This window comes from Emydura macquarii, unplaced genomic scaffold (genome assembly GCF_026122565.2).
Source record: "Emydura macquarii macquarii isolate MOO-44397 ecotype Brisbane River unplaced genomic scaffold, CSIRO-AGI_Emac_v2 contig_1253, whole genome shotgun sequence".
Taxonomy (NCBI): Eukaryota; Metazoa; Chordata; order Testudines; family Chelidae; genus Emydura; species Emydura macquarii.
The window spans coordinates 89,109,571-89,132,500 of NW_027131390.1; the positions used below are offsets into that span (position 1 = coordinate 89,109,571).

The 22,930-nt window shown below is 41.4% G+C and overlaps 1 long non-coding RNA gene across 1 annotated transcript in view; it reads left to right on the top strand.

Annotated features, from left to right (window-relative positions):
* The window catches only part of LOC137153755 (uncharacterized), an 89,617-nt gene that overhangs the window by 55,407 nt on the left and 11,280 nt on the right, over window positions 1-22,930 (top strand). Inside the window, exon 2 of the long non-coding RNA XR_010919891.1 lies at window positions 19,512-19,609. This is a non-coding gene — a long non-coding RNA (uncharacterized lncRNA). The remainder of the gene's footprint in view (window positions 1-19,511; window positions 19,610-22,930) is intronic.

Genomic DNA, 22,930 nt, shown 5'->3' on the forward strand with positions numbered 1-22,930 from the left:
ACTGTTTGTAAGAAAGCTTCATTTTTTAAAAGTCTATCCTTATTAAAAACATGATTTGAAAAAGTAACAGCTGATGCACGGATCCTAGTCTTTACCCTGTCACATTGTATTTATTCATTATTTTAAACACACATGCGTACATGAAGTCTGGTCCACATTACAGACTAATGGTCTGCAAAAGTTCTTCATGCAGTTGTTTTTTGAATTAAGAATGTATTCAAAAAACAAATTCAAGCCATTAAAAAAAGAAATAAAAAAATCAGTCTTTGGATGAAACATCCAGTGCCTAGTTTTAGCCTGGGGCTGATTTTCACAGCTGAGTTATAGCCCCCAAAACACTGGCTTAGAATGGAAATGCTGCCGGAATTTAAATTATAGTACAGTTAGTGGGCACCATTATAATACTGTAAACATAGTTTGGTCACAGAAATATTTTCAACTCAGAATATTGTGCAAAATAACCTTAAAAATAAAATTAAGATAACTGTCACTGTCATATGATACAAACCTGAGGCATTCTTTAGCATAATAAAGCATAGAGGCAGAAATAAAATGGTCTGAGACAATCCTTGTACACCTGTCCCCTTCATTTTAATAAATGTGATACTAGATTTAAGGGCTTGGAAATGAGGAATTAGGAAGCATGCAGATACCACTCAAATTGGCTATTAAAAGATTAGAGGCTTTTAAAATTGATAGAACATCAGGATCAGACAATATACATCCGAAAGAGCTAAGGGAAGTAGGAAGAGAAATTGGAGAACCTATATTAGAAATTTTAGATCCTTGAAGACTGGCGAAGTCTAATATAATGACATTATTTAAAAATGATCTGGGGACACATGGGGAAAGCACATAACATATATTTTAGTATGTCCTAGATAATATTTTAAGGTATAAAGTGAGGGGAACATTGGAACAAGTATTGTCTGATTAAGAAAAGCAAATCTAATTTTAGCGAAGGAAAGGCCTCATGTCTGACCAATGTACTGGAATCCTTAATCATTATTATCTCTAGACAAGGCAATGCAATAGACATCCTATACTTAAATTTTCAAAAATTGTTTGACAAGGTTCCCTAGAAGAGGTTAATGCTAAGATATAGACACAGAATAAGTAGAAAGTTGGTCTAATGGATTTAAAATTGGCTAAAAACATAAAACAAAGAATCACGTGCTAGCAATCTATGGAGGCTTTACTGACTGAAAAGGTTACTGGTGGGTATATTGTAGGGATTATTCTAAGTCCATGGATATTTATGTAAAAAATTATAGGGTACGTACCTATTTGTGTAATCGGCAAAATTTGAAATCTTGCTTTCAATAAATTGTAGAAACAGCAATTACTGAGAAACAATATGTTCAAATTCTGTAGAGCTAAGACCATTTTATTATTGGTACTAAATATATAGAGAGACAGACAGACAAGCTGTCCAGTGCATATCAATACCTTGGAACAATGATTCTCCATGTAAAAATTAGAAAGGAAGATTATGGACTTGAGTGGGAGGGAGTTGTATAGCATATCTCCTGAGTTAAATAGGCCAATGGTGCGCTAAAGCTCCCCAAACACTAGCTGAGGACAGAATTGTTCAGCTAAAGAGAAACATCTCTGATAGTGTGTTTAAAGCATGTGATATTTGTAGGATGAAGCATGTTATATTTTTCTCAGGGAGAGGGCAATAAAAAATTGTATTGACTTACTGTAAAAGAAGTTTTAAGATCATTACTCAAAAGAAACAATTCACCTCAGAAAATAACACAGATTGGATGATAAATTAATATTGCGGAGCCTGTGTACCAAAAAAATTTCATTCTAAATTGTTCTAAAGACAGGAATATGAGATGCATTAAATCCCTTGCCCTGCCTCAAAGTGCCAGCCAAGCCACTTCATGACTGCTTCATGAAGAGCGGATCTATCAGTCATGTACTCACTCTCATTCTGATTCCAAAACCCCACCCTTCTGGTTTTAATTTGGAGAGCATTGTAAATACGTCTAAACTGCAGGGAGAATCATAGACAATCCACTCTTTCACCACCCTTACAGATGACAATAATTGTCATAGAGAAAGGAGGTATATCTGAAACAAATTATAAAATTGAGAGCCACCCCATTGAGGTGCCTGGACAGTGCCAGCTGGTGGTATTGATGACCTGCTGAAAGAAGGACAGAGAAAACACAGGAGTGGTTTTTTGGGGGCTGTTTGGGGTATAGAGGTTCCTCCGCACCCCCCCCGAGGTCTATCCTGCCAAGTGTTCTGCTGAAAAGATCACAAAAGTTCACTCCTGGAACAAATTGTTTCTATAAATCGTGATACCAGAAATGAAAACATGGATAAACTTGCTGAAAATAATCTGACTGTGTGCCAGTTTGCTTTCAACAGTGACAGAGGACCAAGACTGACATTGAGAGCAGAAAAGTGTATGTTTTTAGAAATATTCTCAACTGATAAGGTAGGAGTGAAAAAATGGATGAACATAATTGAACTGGAGAATCTGAAAAGTGGTTAAATAAGACATATAATCTATATAGGCTTTTTCCAAGAAAGAATGAAATATATGCCTTAGGTATATTTAGTCATAGTCATAGAACAAAGGAAGGACCAAATTCTGCCTCCTTTTACTCATATTGAATAATATCTTACTCCACAAGTAGTGCTATTGGTCTCAGTGGGAATACTCATTGAGCAAAGTGCCATTCCATATGAGTAAGGATGGCAGAATAGGGCCCTAGGCTAGGAAAAATGAGAGGGAAGTTGGATCCTTACTCCCGTCTAGAATGAGTTCAACTGGAATTACTAAAGATAAGATCAGAATTAAAGTTTAACATGTAAAAAGTCTGGGCTAATAATGAGCCAGTTGCTCAAAAGCAAAAACAAAATGGAGTTGAAAGATGAGCTTTATGGTAAATAAAGGTAAATAAAAGACCCAAGGAACAATGGGAAGATGAATAAATTCCTAATAGCAATAATATTGTTTTACAGCAAGAAACCATAAATTCCTGAGAGAGAATTTAGTTCATACTCATCAAAAAGAAATACAACTGATCATAATCTCTATGAAGAGGCAGAGTTTTGTTTAATGAATGTATTTGTCCCAAGCCCCTTGCCAAATTATACTCACAACACTTACCATTGCCTTCAATGGGAGTGTCTCCCATAATGGTATCAGAATCTGGCCTGATTTCACTTACAACATGTATGCAGAGAGGGATTATTGTTTATGTATTTATTTACATAGTCATTTAAGGCAACTTTTGCCCCTCCCTGATCTTGCTATTTTGTGCCAGGCTAGTCTTTGGATAGAATTAATATCGGCTGCCAATAACCTTGAGTGGCTTCTAACATTAGCCAGGCATTAGGGGGTTGTGGCTGCACTCACTTATCCCTGAGTAATGAGCGTACTTAGGCTGTTGTGGGGTAGAGGGTGGCACAGGAGCTGTTCCATTTCTTGTACATTGCTAGAGTAGGAGGCAATTCTGTTGTGGATGGTTCTGACCACTTTAGGGCTTCTTTGTGCCAGAGGCCTGGCATAAAACAACCTTAATATAGCTGTTGATCTATGCTACGGCCTTAGCCCTGTATTAATATCAGTATTTTGAAGTCACTTCAGAACCAAGACAGAGTTTACATATTTGGGGCATACACATCACAAAGTTTACAACAAATATCAGAATAAGAGCTGGCTGGGGGAGGACAATTCAGTTTTGTGACAAGTAGCAACTTGTGAGGTTTAAAAATTTGTTTTGTTTTCCTGTATTGGAATGAAAACAAACCTTTTGAAGGTGTTCGCAGAATCAGAATTGTGTCAGAGGGTCAGTTATCAGATCTAAAAGAGTTCTCTCGCTCTCTCTCAAGTCCACTCTTGGCCTAAGAAACTGCGCTGTTTAAAATTTCAGTCAGGATCAATATGTTTTCAGTTTGATTATATGGCATATTTTGCTGATAAAAACATTTTGTTCCAACCAACTCAAAACGCAATATAAAACAGATGGAGCTGAAATCTAGCCCTCTTCAAACACACTTACCCCCTCATATTTATTTAAAAATGTAAAAGGGGAAAACGTTGAGAAGTTGTTTCTAGTGTGTACGGTTGCTGGTGAGTATTTGCTTCAGGTTGGGGGGCTGTCTGTAAGCAAGGATAGGTCTGCCTCCCGCAGCTTGAGTGAGTGAGGGATCATCTGCTAGGATAGGTTGTAGATCCTTAATGATGTGTTGGAGAGATTTTATCTGGGGACTGTAGGTGATGGCCAGTTGTGTTCTATTGTTTTCTTTGTTGGGTCTGTCTTGTAGTAGGTGACTTCTGGGTACCTGTCTGGCTCTGTCAATTTGTTTCTTCACCTCTCCAGGTGGGTATTGTAGTTTTAAGAATGTTTTATGGAGATCCTGTAGGTGTTTGTCTCTGTCTGAGGGATCGGAACAAATCCGTTTGTATTTTAAGGCTTGGCTATAGACAATGAATCGTGTAATGTGTCCAGGGTGGAAGCTGGAGACATAAAGATATGTATTGCAGTCAGTTGGTTTTCGGTATAGGGTGGTATTAATGTGACTATCATTTATTTGTATTGTAGTGTCCAGGAAGTGGATTTCTTGTGTGGACTGGTCCAGGCTGAGGTTGATAGTGGGGTGGAAATTGTTGAAATCTCTGTGGACTTCTTCGAGGGACTCTTTCCTGTGGGTCCAGATGATGAAAATGTCATCAATGTAGTGTAGGTAAAGGAGAGATACTTGGGGAAGAGTTTTGAGGAAGCGTTGTTCTAGGTCAGCCATAAAAATGTTGGCATACTGTGGGGCCATGCGGGTGCCCATAGCTGTGTCACTGACTTGAAGGTATATATTGACTCCAAATCTGAAGTAGTTGTGGGTCAGGACAAAGTCACAAAGTTCAGCTACCAAGTGTGACCATCTGCAAACTTGACACAATCAAACTGGGTCTAAATAGGGACTTGGAATGGTTATCTCATTACAAGAAGTAATTGTCACTGTTCACATATTCTCACCTCCTAATCAATGGTTGTGAATGGACCTCAGCTACTGTAACTGAATGGACTTTCCTTATATCTACCTTCCCCATTGTTTTTCCTTACACTTGGATATGTGTGTGTATATATATATATATATATACACCTCCTATGTGATTTCTATTCCTTACATCTGACGAAGTGGATTACAGCCCACGAAAGCTTATGCCTGCAGAAATTAAATTTGTTAGTCTTTAAAGTGCTACAGGACTCTCGTTGTTTTTCCTGTATACAGACTAACATGGTTACCTCTCTGGAACTTTCTAGTCTTTGTCACCTGTCCTGAGGAACAGAAGTATTATCATATTGCAGTCCAAGTATACAAACAATACCATTAGTCAGAATATTCATTCCTAGAACAATTCAGGCACTGTTCAGAATACAATACTTTCATACCATATACCTCATTTAACAACCATTAATACATTTGCCATCTCAAATCTAGTGCATCTAGTAATGACTTATTTTTATTCATTGAACTGATTCATGTTATCTGCAGACCTATACTAATCATGTGGCGTGTAATGTGCATTGTGTGCTTGCCAGCTATTTTTTAAACTTTAGGTACTACACAATTTACAACATTGGATAAGCAGAAATTATAAATGTTCTTTTTTCTTGTAACATACCAAGCCAAGAATCCGAAATCCCTTGACCAATTTTGCATTTAAGAAACAGAGCCCATTTCTTATATTTAAACTGATGAAGTCCCTTAATTATGTCACTGTGATTACAGACAACACTACCCAAAATCCATAGACATCCTGTTTGACAGTGCATCAGAGTGAAGCAAATTGTCAACCTGATATTAAAAAGTTTCTTCTCTCTGATGGGCACCCTCAATCCCCGAATACTGAATTTTGTGATCCATATGCAGTTCTTACTAAGGAAAAGTACCATTGACTTCAGTGAGCAATTTGCCTGAGTAAAAACTGCCGGGTTCAGTGAGTTGTTATTAATTAACAATTTGTGAGCAGACAAAGGCCAAATTTCATTGAATAGGTTTATTCACTATGAATTAATCACCCAGCGTGACTAACTGAGCCTCAACATGGAACTATGAGGTTGTAGTCATTTTAAAAATGGGGAAACTGAAATGCTGTGTGTTTAGTTTATAACTTGATGAGAGTTTCAAAGCAAATGACTGACATAACAGGTAGTAGATCCCAGGACTCTGCCTTATCTACTTGCCTGCGGGCTGGTCTAGTTACACAGCTGTCTATATTCCTAGGAATAGAGATTACTTATTGGAAGTACACTGTACTAATATAATGCACATGGGAAATGGAGAAGATTTTATTGCCAACTAGCATTCTTTGTCATATTTCGCACAGGGCATTATCAGAAAGTGTGAAGAATATCAGCTAGCACCACCCAGTGAAGTGAAAATCTCCAAACCATTAAGCAAAATAGAGATTTGGGGCCAGATCCTGAGCCCCACTGCAGCATAGCCAGCTTCCAAGGATTCCTCTTAGATAAAATCAGATCCCTCACTGTAGGGAGCATTATGTAGAACGTTGTCATATTTCAGAGTAGCTCTGAGGCTGCTCTAAACTACACTGGAAAATGAGGTAATGTAGAAGCCATCCCAGGACTGGGCAGCTGCAAGTGGCTCATTGCAGCCCCTTCTTTCACTTCAGCTGTAACCAGAATTTACTGAGGAGCACTGAGAATCTAAGGCTCTGGACCTGATTCAAGGCCCATTCCATTGACATTGGTGGGCTTTGGATCAAGACTGTTTCTAAAAATAGAGAATTTCTTTTCATATGTTTTTAGGGATTGTATGGTATAATAAGAGTTAAAAATCCTGTACTCCAGTCACCATGATGATACCATTTAGCATTAACAGACACATTGCATAACATTATTCATAAAGTATAAAGAGATTTTCTATCTTATTTTGCAAATGTTGATGGAAAGTCCTTGAGTTGAAGACATGAATCGATTATTTCATCAAACTAAAATAGTGTGGGGTTGTTATTTTAGGGGGAAAACATTTCATGATAACCCTTACATTAAGCAAGCTTTCATTATTATTCTAGATACCTATAAGGTTATTCACAACGATATGTACAGCTACCAGAGGAGAGAAGAAAATAGTATTTTTTTACTGTTAGTTTCCTTTGCATATGGAAAAGAACTCTACAATTTAATAGGGATGAAATCAAAAGGATTCTAGAGAAAGTAGTCTTAGAGTCTATAGAATTAGTGGAGAGACTGATGTCCATTCAATAGGTTTTATATGTCATTCTTTAGCAGGGATATAAATTTCTATTACATTTTATAGGATGACCCAGAAAATCTACAGAAATCTATTATTTACTATTAAATTCTAGAGGACTTTTACAAAAGAGTTATCCAATGAATCACATTGTGACCTATTGCAACATATTGTAGTAGCCTCAATGGTTAAATAAATTGTGGTTAGGAAGGTTTATATCTTTCACTATTTTTATATAGGTCCCTTAATCGCTACTTCAACCCCAACTGTTTACGGGTATTATAATCTGTGCCATCTGTATGAGGATCTGATATCCTCCTCCCTAACCAGAAAATGGGATGTCAGAATGGGATGCTCAAACTTTGCAACACTGAAGGCTTCACTGGCAACTTTCCAGATGCTTGAGGGCCACATCTAATTTGCATAGACATTTACATACAATTTTTATCATAAATAAATGCACATATAAACAAATTATTGATCTTGTACTATATCTTGCTTGATAGCTGACGAGACATTACTTGTTGTTTGAGTTCCCCAGCAATAAAAACCTGCAGTTGATCAGCTTTGAACTCACCCTGCAATTACTATTATTTATTGAGCACCATCATTGTGCTTAGTGCTTTAAAAAAACAGAGAAAAGCATGGTCCTCAACTTACAGAGCTTAAAACCCAGACAGAAAATAAAGTTCAGAGACTTTTAATGTGCCACGTGACTGGAAGATGTTCCACTTTCAGAATAGCATAGATATGTTATCCCTTTAAAAAAAAACAACCTACACTTTTGTAGTGTACAATTTTCTATTGTTTTGAACAATAGACACAGAAATGTGTGTATGTAGGTATGTGTATATATAATATATGCTAATAACCCTCATCATGAGTGAGTAAACAGGAATAAGTACATGCATGTTACATAAATGCCCTCATCCTGTCTCGGCAGGGGGAGGAAGTTCTGAAAGGAGGGGAAAAGGGAATGGCAGGTTTATCTGCTCTGCGGTCTTTCTCCTTCCATCCAGAACACACATGGAGATCATGCTTGGGTGTGGAGGGGGCAGGGAAGAAGAAGAGGTTTCTCTTCCTCTACCTGCTGCCGTTGGTTGGGTTGTGGGTTGGGAAGGTGAGATCTGATTGTCTCTTATATTCTTCCCCTTCCAGTATGCAAAGCCCTCTGGGCAATAGGGCATGCAGCCACCATACAGCTGCAGTTGTTGCTGAAGCAAGAGCAGCTGCCCAGGAGAATCTACAATGGGTGGTGGGGAGCATGCCAAAAAGACCACAGCTCCTTAGCAGTGACAGCGGGGGCCAATCCTGCTGCATTTCTGCAAGGTTGGACCTGGGCTGTCCCTGACCCCCAAACAGTCCCAGTGGAAGCTATGAGGGTTGTGGCAGCGGAGCTGGGCTGCAGTTACATTTTACACTGAGGTAGTGGGGGGAATTATGAGTGAAACACACACACGAGCATGTAAGGTGGTGTTTCTTAGGACTCTTTCTGGCAGGGAAAAAAGACCTGGACATCCCCTTGCCCTAGACTAAGGCTCACTGCAAGGAAACAAGGAGCCACAGGGAGCAATCCATCCCCCTCCCACCTTAGACTTGTGAAAAGAGGAATGTTGAGAGATGCAGGCAGATCAAAACCAGGATCCCAGTTGGGGTTTGACATCCTATGGAAGGTCATGAGTTAGAGATCCTCTTCTCCATTGAGGTATGGATGTGGTTAAGGATTTCCTCCAAGAATAGGATTAGTTGGTGAACAACTGGGTTTTCTGCACTAGGAATGGTAGAATGAAGATGAAGGACATGAACTTCCAGGTGAAGTGCTTGGAGGTCAGAGCCCATTGCTACCTGTGAGAAAACAGGACTCAAAAAGCAAGGCTGAGATTGTGGAAGGGAGACAGTTGAGGGGCAAATGGCTCAGTGCCCTTTCCCAGAGCTTTCAGGTGCTCCAGTGAGAACACCAGGGGTGGCAGGAAGGGGACTATGAAAGATTGTTGCCTCTTCCAAAGAGGGAGTGGACACACCACCTGTTCCACGGGGATTTATGGAGATGATTATTTACGGAAAATCCAGATACAAGGAGGCCATAGGCAGGGATGGATAAAACTCTTGAAGCAAGTTTACAAAGAAAAGTTGGAAGAGAAAATAAGAGGATTATTTTACCCTTTTTTGGGGTGGGGGCTTGTGGTCTCTTGCTGTTACGTGCAACAGCTCAATGAATGTCATCAAATCGCAACAAAATGTCTTTAAAGGACCTCCTGATTAGAAAAGCAACGACGATAATGGCCCATGTCCAGGCCAAACCTTCCTTCAGATAGGTCCATTGCTGTGAATTATGCATCTCAACATTGAGGGCTTACCCCACGCAAAGTGTGATTACATTGCAAAAATCCTGTGGACTCAAAACATTGATGTCCTTGTGCTACAAGAAACACATTTGGAGAGTGAAGGCCACCAACCAAAGGTCAATGGACATGTCTTCATATCTGCATCACCCCAAACATGGACTCATGATGTACATAAAAAATAACCACAAGGTTTCTGTCCAGATTATACCTGTCATGAGCCCCTACTCAGTCACTATCAATATTGGCAGTCTGACAGTTGTAAACATGTACAATGTCAATGGAATGGCCATATCCAGTGTTACCAACACCAACCCATCCTACCATCCATGTCCATTATTTTACTAGCCAATATACCCTATGAGGCTATAACAAGAATTACCATGTTGGAGAACAGCTGACATCCTAGGTTTTCACCAAAGACCATCACCTCCTCTATGATGCTAAAGACTGTAGTATGTTCAGGTTGGCCTGGTGGAGGAAGTGCTACACTCCTGATCTTTGTTTTGTGTTGTGTGACATCAGCTGCCACCCAGTACCATCCACAAGATCAGTTTGTGATGATTTTGCCAGCAGCCAACACCATCCAGTCATGATTTGCATAGGCCTACACGTTTCACTCATTTGATCCCTCCCAAACCCACGCTGGAATCTACAGTCTGTTAACCAGTTCTGCTATATTGTGATCATAGAGGATTCTATAACCTGGATTCTACCATCAACCACTCATTGACACTGCTTTTTAGGCCTACTAATATTGGCTCTCAAACCAAGCATTACCAGGGGCTTCAGAAAAAACATTCACTCCTTGCTCGACAGAAGAGAGCAAAGCACTATTCCTGCAATATCAAGCCAACAAAAGCCCCCAAACTGCAATGGAATTGCTTGCATCTTTAAACTCAGCAAGAAGAAGAAGGTGGTGTGAAACCATGAGGGTGTTTGACTTCACAAGGCCAAACCACAAAGCCTGGAAACTCCTCTATCTTGTAGGTAATGTGGCTCCAGGAGCCTACAAAACACTAAAGTAAGGGCAGATGCCATCTCTGCACAGTTAATTGCCAATTCTCAGGTGCTGATGGATAAAAACATCAGGTGGTGGTCCACAAATAACTTTACCGCACACTTAACCAGTGTGAGTTGTCTTCAACTCTTTCTGCCCCAGACAGTGGATGAAGTGGACAAGGGTCTCTCCAACACTAAGTCCAGGAAAGTAGCAGGAATGGAAGGAATATAGCCAGAATCCCTGAAGAACCTTAGTCCAAAGGCAAGAAGGTGGCTAGCAAGTTTCTCTGTAACTTCCATTCTGGAATAATACTAAAAAAATGGAAGGTAGCCAAGATCATAGCTATTCCAAAGCCTGGAAAAGAGGCTGATGACCCAAAAAGGCACCGGCTCATCTCCTTCCTTGGCATTTGCTATAAACTTTTGGAGTGGCTCCTACTTCAAAGGTTACAGCCAATACTAGATCAACTGGTCCCCCAAAGAGCAGGCCAAATTTAGAACTGGTTACAATTTGCTGGAACCAGGTACTGCCCTTAACCAGCTACATAAAATCCTGCTACCAGAGAAAATTTTAAAACAGTAACAGCCTTCATTGATCTTTCTTCTGCATATGATACGGTATGGTGCAAAGGTCTCCTGCTGAAGTTATTAGCTTTCCCATGCCAATCAACCATCAGACTTTCACTACATACCTTGGTGAATCTGCCAGCAAATCACAGAGTCTGAACAATGGCCTCCCACAGGGATCTGTTTGAGTGCCTGCACTGTTCATTCTCTATACCAGCAATGTTCCAATCACATCATCCTGTAAAGTCCTCTGTGCAGATGACATTGCATTAACAAGGCAAATATCCTTTCTGAAGGCCATAGAAAAGGTCATGAACAAGGACCTCCGGAGGCTTGAGACATATTTCAAAGCTTGGCGATTGAAAACCAGTGCTTTGAAAACATTTATCTCTGTCTTCCACTTGAATAATGATGAGACCAAAGTACTATTGAAAGTGGACTTTTTTGATTTGCCTCTATTGCATGACCACCCACTATACCTTGGAATTACCTTCAATCAGACGCTGAGCTACTGCCAATGCTTTGACAATATCAAAAAGAAGAAAAAGACAAAACCCATACACGCTTCAAACAGTACAAGTCCTGGCATTGCCAGCAGCAGAATATTGTGTGCCAGTTTGGTTCAATAACTTCCACACTAATCTCGTTGACAGTGAAACCAATGCCATGCCCAGGATTGCTAGTGCCTCTCTTAAATCAACACCAATACCATGGTATCAAATTTTGGTGGGCATCATGCCAGCCAACATCAGGCAAAACACTGCTGTGATTCGAGATATGAAGACTGGGTTGTGGGTAGCTGGACCTAATGGTCAGAGATGGAGTCCACACTCAGGAGTCAGATCAGGTTGGTCAGGATGCCAAGAGATCAGAAGCATGAGACAAACTGGAGATCAGAACCAAAAGTTCAAGGTCAGGAGCCAAGCCAGGTCAAACACCAGGAAGTCAAGCTGGAGGAGCAGAATCAGAAGGCAACAAGGTACAGAATACAGAGCAGGGTGGATCCCAGTTGTTCAGACAGCTTTTCTGTTCCTGTTGTTGGCTTAAATAGGGTCAGTGGGCCAATCAGGTGCTCTGGGACTCCACTAATAAGGTGTCGGGGTGGTGCCTCAAATTGGGGCTGGGCTTCCTTGGTCCTGGGTCAGCATTTGTCAGTAGGCTGCCAAGGGGAGAGTTGGAGTGTGGCTTCTCCTGGTGTGGCTGCTCCTGTGGACCCAGGTTTGAGGCCCATGGATCATGACATCCCCTAGCAGCACCTACTAGGCAACATGCATCAAAGTTTCTTGGGGTGACTCCTATGGAAGGCTTGAACCAAGGCAGGAGCGTGAACATTCTCCGTTGGCTCCCAAGTTGGCTTCCATTCTGTAATCTTCCCAGTCAATCAGGTATCACAGTTTACTCTGCTTGACCTTGGAATTGAGGACTTTGTGAACAATGCATTCCTCCTGGCCTTGTACTTGCACTGATGGGGGTGGTGACTGTGGTCTATGGGGAAATGTGTTCTCAGTGTAGGGTTGTAGGAGTGAGACATGGACTAGAGTGTGGACTGTATAGGAGCTGGAGCTCGAAGATGACGGAGTTGATTTGTTACTAAATCTAATAAGGGCCAAGGAATCAATGGCCTACTTTCCAAGATAGTCTGCCTGTGTGGAGGTGTTCTGTAGAAAGCTGTACCTTTTGTCCCACATAGTGGGACAGGACTTGTTGCCTGTGCTTGTCTACATGCTTTTTGTGGTCCCCCTTTGCCTTCTCAAGGTATCCCTTCACTCTCTTCTTGAACGTGATGGATGTGCTGTACTAGGTTCAAGGCCAAAGATTGAAGAAGGAGGTCAGTAGTTGTGGGAGAAATCGGGGATGGTACCCATAGTTAACAAAGCAGTGGCTGTGACCTGTGGATGCATGATCAGCATTGTTATATGAGGATTTACCATATGGTAATAGTGCAGACCAATTGTTCTGATGATGGTTGCTGTAGCAATGTAGGTATTGATCTATAATCTGGTTGATTCGTTCTGTTTGGCCATTTGATTGAAGATGGTAGGCAGGGCACAGGTGCATGGAGACCCCTACTAGATATAGGGCCTCGTGCCAGAAGTAGGAAGTTAATTGGGGCCACTGGTCAGAGGTGATGTGATCCAGGAGGCCATGAAGACTGTTTACTCAGAGCCATGCAGTTTCCCCTGAAGAGGGTAGATCAATGCAGGGAAAGAAGTGGGACATTTTCAAAAAGTTTGTGAAACTATTGGATTCCTATAGTTCCATCACAAAGTCCAAGGAAATAGCCTCTCTGAACTGAGATGGGGTGTACAGGGGTTGGAAGAGACCACAATGTTTCTGGCATGTGATCTTGTCATGAGTACACACTTGGTAGGAAACAACAAGTCTTTATTGTGGGGGACCTACGGGGCCACCAGAAGTAGTGGAACATTAATCATTGGGTTTTATATTATCCCAAGTGTCCTGCCAGGGTACAGTTGTGGCACAGTTGAAGAACTGACACTGTCACAGGTCCAGGAGAACATAGATGCTGTCCCTTATGAACACGATCCCCTTCTCTGTTGATAATGACCATTTTGTTGAGTGGATTTCCAAAGACAGAGGCAGAGTGGATGAGTGTGAACAGGTCCTGGCTGTGGGTCGCACAGAGGCAGTTATGGAACTTGACAATGTGGGTTGATTCTGGATCAGAGCTATATCTTTGGGACAAGGCGTCAGCCTTGCCATTTCTAGTTCCAGAGCTGTAGAATCAAGGAAAATTTGAACCAGGAGAAGAATAGAGCCCACCATAGCTGTCTCTGGTTTAAGGTGTTGGTCCTACACAGGTAAACTCCAGATTTTGATCTAGATCAGGGGTGGGGAACCTTTTCCCTGCCAAGGGCCATTTTGACATGCCTACGGTCATTCGCGGGCCATGCCGAAAAGGGGCACTGCCCGCCGCCGCCGTGAAACCGCGCCGCCGCCGACTCCACCCCCGCCGCCGAAATGCCGCCGCCGTTTCCGACTTTTCGGCGGCGCAGTTTTACAGTGTTCACGGAGTGCCGTGGACCAGTGACCGCCTCCGAACTCCCCCGCCGCCGAAAATGAGCAGACGGCGGCAGGGTTTCGGCGTCGGGGTTTTGGCGGCGCGCACTTCCCGCCCGCCCGCAGGCCGGATTAAATTCTTTCGCGGGCCGGATCCGGCCCGCGGGCCGGAGGTTCCCCACCCCTGATCTAGATGATGGGCCCCTTTCAAGTAGTGTCGCCATTCTTCATAAGCAGTCTTGATTGCCAAGAGCTCTTTGGCCAAGATTTCATACTTTTGCTCAGCAGGGGTAAGTTTCCTTGAGTAGTAGGCAATGGGGGTGAAGTACTTACTTGGATCCATGCGCCTTGGAGAGGACTGCTCAGATCACTGTGCTAGAGGCATTGGTTTCCACAATGAAAACTTGCATCATGTCTGGATGGGCCAATACTAGAGCAGCAGTGAAGGCAAACTCTAACTGTTTGAATGCAGGCTGGGTCTTGGGCGACCAGTGTAACTGGCATTCTAACAAAGCTGGACAGTGAGGGGTTCGGCTTGTTTTAAAAAATTTGAGATAAACTTTCAGTAACATTTGGAAAACCTAGAAAATGTTATAGGTCGCATACATTGCAGGGGGATGTCCATTCATAGACTGCCTGGACCTTGTGTGGGTCCATCTTGATTCCTCCCAGGGACAGGATGAAACCCAAGAACTCAGTCGAGATCTGATCAAATTCCAAGTATAATATAGAGACAGTGTTGCCATAGTCTCTCTAGGATTGTGTGGATGTGAGTGGTGTATTGACCCAGATCGTCTTAGAAGATCAATATATCATCTAAGTGTACCGCTACAAACTGGTCTTGTAGCACACTGTTAATGAAGTGCTGGTGCATTAGTCAATCCGAATGCCATGACTAAATATTCAAAGTGACCATAGCAGGTTTGAAAGGCAGACTCCCTGGAGATTAGTGAATATGCAGGCAGCCCCCATGTGATCCAACAACTCAAGGATTAGGTGTAGTGAGTAATGATTTTGGATTGTTACCTGATATAAGGCTCGGTAATTGACACAGAGACAGAGGCTGCTATCCTTCTTTTTTTTTACAAAAAAGACTGGGGCACTGGCTGGTGAGATAAACCTGTAGATGAACCTTCCCCAGGTTTTCTTGGAGGTATTCTCACAACAGTGCCATTTCAGGCTCTGACATTGTGTAGATCCATCCAAATGGTATCTTCACCCCTAGTTGGAGTTCCATGGGCCAATCATAGTCTCGATGTGGCAGGGAGGTTTTCTGCATTTTTATTTTTAAAGACATCAGCATAGTCACAGTGCTTGGGGGGAGGGGAAGGAAGTTCCATAGTTCACTTGGTAGGGGTTTTGATGCAGGTGACTAAACCCACTTGGACATTCTTGGATCTGGACACAGCATTCACTGCTCCCTGGATGTGCTGTCAGCAGAATTCTGATGGGGAAGTGGCCTTCCATTCTTGCCACTGAATGAGGGGTCATGAAGGGATAGCCAGGAGATGCCAAAGGCCAGGGGAAAATGCAGGGAATGGATCATGCCAAATCAAATTATCTCTCTGTGTCCCTGAATAACAACCTCCAGGGGGACAGTCTCCTCCACAGCTGGACCTGAAGACAGAGGGAAGTCATCAATAGTTTCAGTCATGTACAATGTGGCCTTGTGTCATAGGGGAATCTGTAGGGCCTGAACTGTAGCTGCATCCATACAATTGTTTGCTGCCCAAGATTCAATGAGGGCCTGTAGAAGGAGAATCTGCCAGGTGTTGCCCAGGTTGTGTGGCTGGATAGGCACCTGCAAATGAGAAGCCCATGGATGGGGATCAGGGGGCATCTCAGTGAGGATTAGAATGAAGGGAAATTCTCTTCCATCAAGGACCAGGCCAGTTTCCCCAACCATGTTTGAACTGGCTTGTTTCCCCAAGCTCTTTGGGATTATTTCTGGGCAGGTTGAAATGGTTTCCAGTTCCTGGCTTATGTAAGGCCAGCGGGCCAGTCGGCTGTTCTGGAACTCTGCCAATAGGATGTCAGGGTGGAGCCTCACATTGGAGCTGGGCTTCATAGGTCCTGGGTCAGCTGTTGTCAGTAGGCTACCAAGTGGAGGATTAAAGGTTGGCTACTCCTGAGAAACCTGGGAACCTGGGTTTGAGGTCAATGGGTCATGACATGAGAGTACAAGATCCTGGCCACTCCAGATCCTGCCAACACATCAAGAACTCAGTTTGCTGCCATTCTCCCAACTAAAATCCAGGAAGCCTTTCTAAATCTGTGCTTCAATGATACAGGCCAATGAAAGGGTGCCAGCACTCACCAGCTTGAATCATAGGCTGCTTGTGATATCACAGAAAAAGACCTGATTGAAGATCCAACAAAAGAAGTCCTGGCATTCTGCCTTCCCCATAGGCAATGGGTTGCACTTAACTGTGTTCAGACAATGCTTCGAAGGTGTGGATATCTCCTCCACAAATGGAAAATCAAAGAATCACCAAATTGTGAATGTGGTGTGGGTACAAACTATGTGATACATCATAGACAACTGCCCTATTAATACTTATAGTGGTGGTGTAAGAGGGATCCGCCTACCTACCTCTGGAAGCATTAGAATGGCTTTTGAATCTCAAGATTCAAATACAATCTCAGCACTTTGCTTTTCAAATGTCATACAAAGCAAGAAGTTCCATGTGAACCGGGCAGAGGAAAATTGTGAAAAGGAGAAGAAAATGGAGAACAAATCCAGCAACCACAAGCTGAAGAGAACATAGGGTCAGATCTTTTCATAAACACCTAAATGTAATGCATGAGGGGAATTCTTTCTCAAATATTTGGGTAATGAGGCAATGTAGCCCAGGTGATATGGCTCTGGATTGGTAGTTGGGAGATCAGAGCTGGTTCTTATCCTGGCTCTTCCATGGCTCTATTTTGTGACCTTGCTCTTATTTGGTGCAGTGGAGGATCAGAATTTGCTGTGAAGACAAAGGATGGTTGAAATGCCCTTGTTGAACCATTCAGCATGTCTATAGGGACAGTGAGTTACCTGTTACAAAGCTATAGGTTTTAGAGCAGTGGTTCTTAACCTTTCCAAACTACTGTACTCCTGAAGCCTGAGTCCCACCCCCACGGGGCTGAGGCATGTAACTTAGTTTCATGGCGCCCCTGTGGCTCCAGGCAATTGCCTTTCTTGCCACCCCCAATACCAGCTCTGCACTTGCGACCCCTCTAAACCCCCAGGTTAAGAAACACTGTTTTAGAGCAAATGCTGGGTCCAGTGCTTGTTAAGCAGGAAAAGTGTTGAAATTTCTTCTGCAAACACAAATATGTAAGAACTGTGGTGACCATCGTGGCTTCTGTGTGTTATGGGAGTAAAAGAAAATCCGTCTAGTAAAAAGAAGGGTGTGGTCACCAGGTGCCCAATGAATATGCTGGAGCAGTGGGAAGAAGTGGTAGTACTGCAAAAAATTCCTGGTTTCAACTAAATTAACCTTGTTGTGATACTGTTACAGCAAGGCTGATGGGTCTTATTTATGGGAGGGATTTTTGGCACTCATAAGTGAGAGTTTTCATAACAGCAACAATATAATAATAAAGATTACAGCCATCTAAAGAGTTAGAACAAACACTTTTAAATAGAAAAGATCAACAGAATGAGCAGTTAGAATGTCTAGGCCTTTTTCAAATTACTAGTGATGGAGGTAAAGCTAAACAACTTAAGGGTGGTGCCTTTAAAGGCTAAAAAAAAGTATATGCAGCGTTGTTGTAGCTGTGTTCGTCCCAGGATATTAGCAAGACAAGGTGGGTGAGGTCATATTTTTTATTGGACAAACTTCTGTTGGTGAGAGAGACAAGCTTGTTCCAATAAAAGATATTACCTCACCCATCTTGTCTCTCTGAAGAAGAGTATAGGCTTTCTCACCATTTAATCCTAGAAGTGCTTCAGTGAATAACCATAGCAGCCCTCACTTATATTTGAACCTTTACACTCATTTAAAGCTAATATTGGCATTGTTGAAGGATGATGCTCAAAGACCCACTTTAACACATTGTTGGAGTAGGTAGATGCTAGGGAAATTAAGTTGTACCCCTTGCTTCACTATCTGGATGACTTCTTCTTTGCAGAATGATGTGAAATGGACAGGTTCACCTATTAAAACATTTAAATTGGTGGCAGAATGCCTGAGAACCCTGTTGGCCACTCTTTCCTTCCAACCTACTCCCCAGCTCCGCCAGGATCAACACATAGGTTGACATACTTGGAAATCAAATTGGATACAATGGTAGATGTATCACACTTGACTAAGGAAAAATTGGATGATTTAGATGTGTTGATACAGGTGATCAGGATTGTAGTTAAGTTACTCTGAAGTGTTTACAAGTAATATGGGCCCTTCAAAATTGTCTCTAAAATGGTGTCTCATAATTTTTTCATGGTCCCAAAGAAAATGAGGAAAAAGTTGAGAGTGTGGGAGGAATTTTTGGAGTAGTTTTTAGGGGTGCAATTTCGGTGTTCTGATTGAATGCTAGGTTTGGATTTACAGGAACAATAAGATGCCTTGTGGGAGTTGGATTTGGAGCATGTTATTGAGGAAGTTGGTAGGACAGAGATGGATTGACGAGAAGTGTGATAGAGGTAGAGTGAGACATTACTATTCTGGATTTCCTTTCAATACTTTGGTTTGCATTTCTTTAGGATTGAGGCAGCAGCATCTGCAATATTGGAGGGATCTAATTCTCAGAGGGGTCCAGGCAACTGAGTTCTGGCTATTGGAATGTTATGGACTTTGTGGCTGGTGTCCAGGGTGGGTCAGAGGCCTTAAGGGTCCAGTTTCCAGGGGAAAGATAACTGGTGGACCTTAGTTTAGTAGCTTGGAGGAAGAAGGGCAGACCTTCATTTTTCTCAAACTGAGGTATCCATCATGTGTATCCTCATTCCCCTTGTTGGGGAGGGTAAGAGGATTCAGAGGTGATCTGAGTCCTAGGGTAGTTTGAAGGAAGCCAACCCTGATTATTGAGTTATTTGACATGGAGGCCATTAATACTGCACAGAACCTAAAGAAATATGTGGTATTTTATGAAAGGTGTAGCCCTTCCCCCTTAAATTAAAGGTTAATGAACTTTTGGCCTTCTGCGCTAAAATCCTTTGCTGTGTCTGTTTTTCATTCTTCTACGTATCCTGATCAATGTCCTAATTTTAAGATGAGAAATACTATATATAAAATGGCCTCAGTAATTATGTAGTATAATGGTGACACATAAAATGCAGGGATATATTCCTTTATGAATGGTCCCTTGCTGCAGTACATTTGTCCTCATATACCTTTTTTTTCCCTTTTCTAGGGCTTGCTTTTAAAATTTGTCCGAGTCAGACAGCTGCAGCCTGAAGTGGCCATTTTGCAACTGGCTGCTGCATGCTACATCATTCTCATTTGCATTTGGTAAGTATTCTTATTTCTTGTCATGCTTACCTGTAGTTTTCCATTTGTATTTCTGTGGAAAATTATGCATTTGAGAGGAATGCCCTTCTGCTAGGTGAGTGAACAATAACAGACTACATAGAAAAGTATTTTTGGGAGGGATTTGGATGAAGACAAGCTGGCTATCCGACACAACGAGAGTTAGAAAGTTCCGTGTTTGTGGATTTGCATAGTAGAAGTCTCTGAGACAAGAATAAGAATCAGAGAGCTCTAAAAATTCAGAGGTTCAAGTAAGTTTGCATAAACTCCTGAAAGTTTACTTTCTTCTCCAAACAACTTAATTCTCTGATTGCTTCCTCTCCCCTGTTTTCCCCAAACCCATTCTTCTGCCCTGGTTCCCATTCCTCTTTACAGCTTTCCTGACGTCAAGAGAGCCACACTCTCTTCCCAACTCCTTTAACAATAATAGTAATAATACCTAGCTTTTATATAATATTTTTCATCAGTAAATCTTAGAGTGCTTTATAAAAGGAAGTATCATCCCCGTTTTTCAGATGGGGAGACTGAGGTGTAGATAGGTGACGTGACTTGCCTAAGGTCACCCAGCTGGCCAATTGCATAGTTGACAATAGAACCCAATAGGCACAGTGGACAATGGAATCCACACTCTATGGTTCCCTGCTTAAGCAACAAACTGCATTGGGCAATGTAGCGCTGCCATTCCTCCCCCCCCTTTTTTTTTTTTTTTTTTTTTTTTTTTAAGTTTTGGTTGCTTGCCTTGTTCAGATCTAGTGAACCTTGGTTTCCCTTGGGTCAGAGATGACTTAGAACATTTGCCCTTTCCTCTGATCGCAGAGATTGCCTGATTTGTTGAGACTGTGAGATTGATTTCCGCAAAGAAAGAATTATTACTGGAATTGATAACCAAAGAGAGGGGAGATGTATGTAGACAGACTTTATACATGGAGACAGGTTTAGTTTCAGCTCATCATCAGGAAAGTTCAGCTCAGTTCAGGAAAGCATCTCTATTCAGGAAAGAACTTATACTTTTTGCTTTTGCTTAGCTGCTTTTCTGAATAGGATGGATTTAAGGAAGTGCTTTCTTGAGATTTTTGCTGAGATTCAAGCTGGTTCTGAATACTTCCAAACTAGTTTGTCATTCACTAGATTTCTAAATCTAGAAAGAAATATGCAGGAATTGTGCAAATTCTTTACCTTTCACAGGTTTATTTTATTTTTAATTCCCAGTAATCGAGTCAAATTATTCATATGCTATATTATATTCTGTATTAAAAATCTTGAAAAATATTAGGTCTAAATATTTATTTAAATCTTTGAAAACCATCTCTGAAATTTGGCTGGAAATTTTAATTGATAAAGCCAAACAACTAGAAGATACCACTATAACTGAAATTTAATATCTGCTACCTACATTGCTTGCAAAATATCATACTACTTCTAACTGTCCCTTGTCAGTTTTGGTCTTAAAGTCTGTGGCTATCATTTTTTTAACTAAATGTTTCAACCTTACATATTATTGTACTTGTGCTTCAGCAAACATTCAGTGTCCAAATGTGCAACAAATTATCTTCAGATATTGAACTCCATTTATTCTTGCTCTCTTTTTCACCTGATTAAGAAGAATGGGCACAGAAGTTGTTTTGAATCCCTTTGACTGGTTTCCTTTCTAATGTGTATTGATAAGATCCAGGGAAGAAACAGAGAGGAAATAAAAGAAGAACATTTTCCTTCACTTTCCTATGGAAAATAGTTGCTATAATTGCAAGGAATCCCAATAACATTGTTTGTTATATTAATTCTCTTGGAACAATCATGCCACCTGCAGTTGTGACTCTGCATGCTTTGCATTGCTGAATGCAGTCATTTCTATTTCCCAGTAAGAGTGAGTTGTAAAACAGTTACCGTGGTGTGTGTGTGTGGGTGGGCGGGTGGGTGGGTATGTGTAAAAAAGTAATTACTCCCAAATCTAGATTTTTAAAAAGTTCCTAACAAAATGTAACTGAAACTGTGCTTGTCTCATATCTGTAGTCTACTTGATCCAAATCCAAAGTGCTTCCCAAAAACGAGATCAACAACAGGTAGGATAGGGCAGTGACTGGTGTTTGAATTTCATGGATTGCTTTTGTTTTCACATTTTTCACTGCCTTTTTTCATACCCCAGGGAACAATATATGAGGCAAAAATAGCAAGCTGTGGTCTTCTCAGGATCATTTTAATCTGGGTTGGGCGAAATACTATGAAAAGATTGGATATTTGTTTTGTCCTCATAAATGGCTTTCTTAGGCATGAAAAAGGCAGTGAAAAACATAATAGCAAGGTGTTTGACTTCATCTCAACACTTCTGTTTCCATTTTATTTGGGTTCACAGGAACCCTGCTGCACAACCCTACTCTGGGTACAAAAACAATAAAGCAAATAGGAGGGCATGCCAGCAAGGATAGAATTCAATAATTGTGTCAATGTCAGTTAAAAAGTTGCACATATCTGAAGTGTCTCATCTACTTTCTAATTTTCCACAAGATGCTTTTAATATTTTGAGATGGATATTGAACCACAGGGGTCTAAAAGGTTTCAAAAACACTTGCATATGCATTTGGAACGAAATAATCAATTAGATTAATAAAGAGGAATTGTAATTTATATATGAGGCCTACATGCTCTCGTGAGATGTGTGGTGCTGAAAAAGTAAGAAATGAGAAACTGAACTCTGGTCACAGTATGGAGGATGCTGTGACACTGACAAGAGATGGGAAAAGGAGCATGTTCTGCAGAGTTATCAGCAACTGGCTAAAGTTAAGCAGATACTTCCCCATTGCAAACATGAAAGACATTGGAGAAAGTGCTGACATTTACGTGCCAGAGTAATCATATTCTAAAAAGCGCTTTGCTGTGATGTCACACAATGGAACTCTTCACATGCACAATGGATAGTTAATAGCAATGGGATTGCCAATGGTCATTAGTAGCGATCTTGACGTGGTTGGGGCTCCTTCTGCTTTAGAGACATTGCCTTTAGTCAGTGTGTACTCCTCGTCTCACAAGAATACTGCCATCTCTTTGCTTGTTCTCATCCTGAAGGAACACAGGCAGGTGAGTTCTGTGTTTTTCCACCTTAGAGGCAATAGACATGCCTTTGCTTCTGTCTCTCACTGCTTCAGAAGCGTGTGATTGGTATAGGTATGTGTCCTGGCTGAATATCCCTTGCTGCTATGCACAGCATTATGGGAGTTACACCTTCAATGCTTTTCCTTAGGGCCACATTCAGTGTTTGTATTAGAAAAACTGTGGTAGAACCATTTCCCATTGGAAAATGCTGTTTCC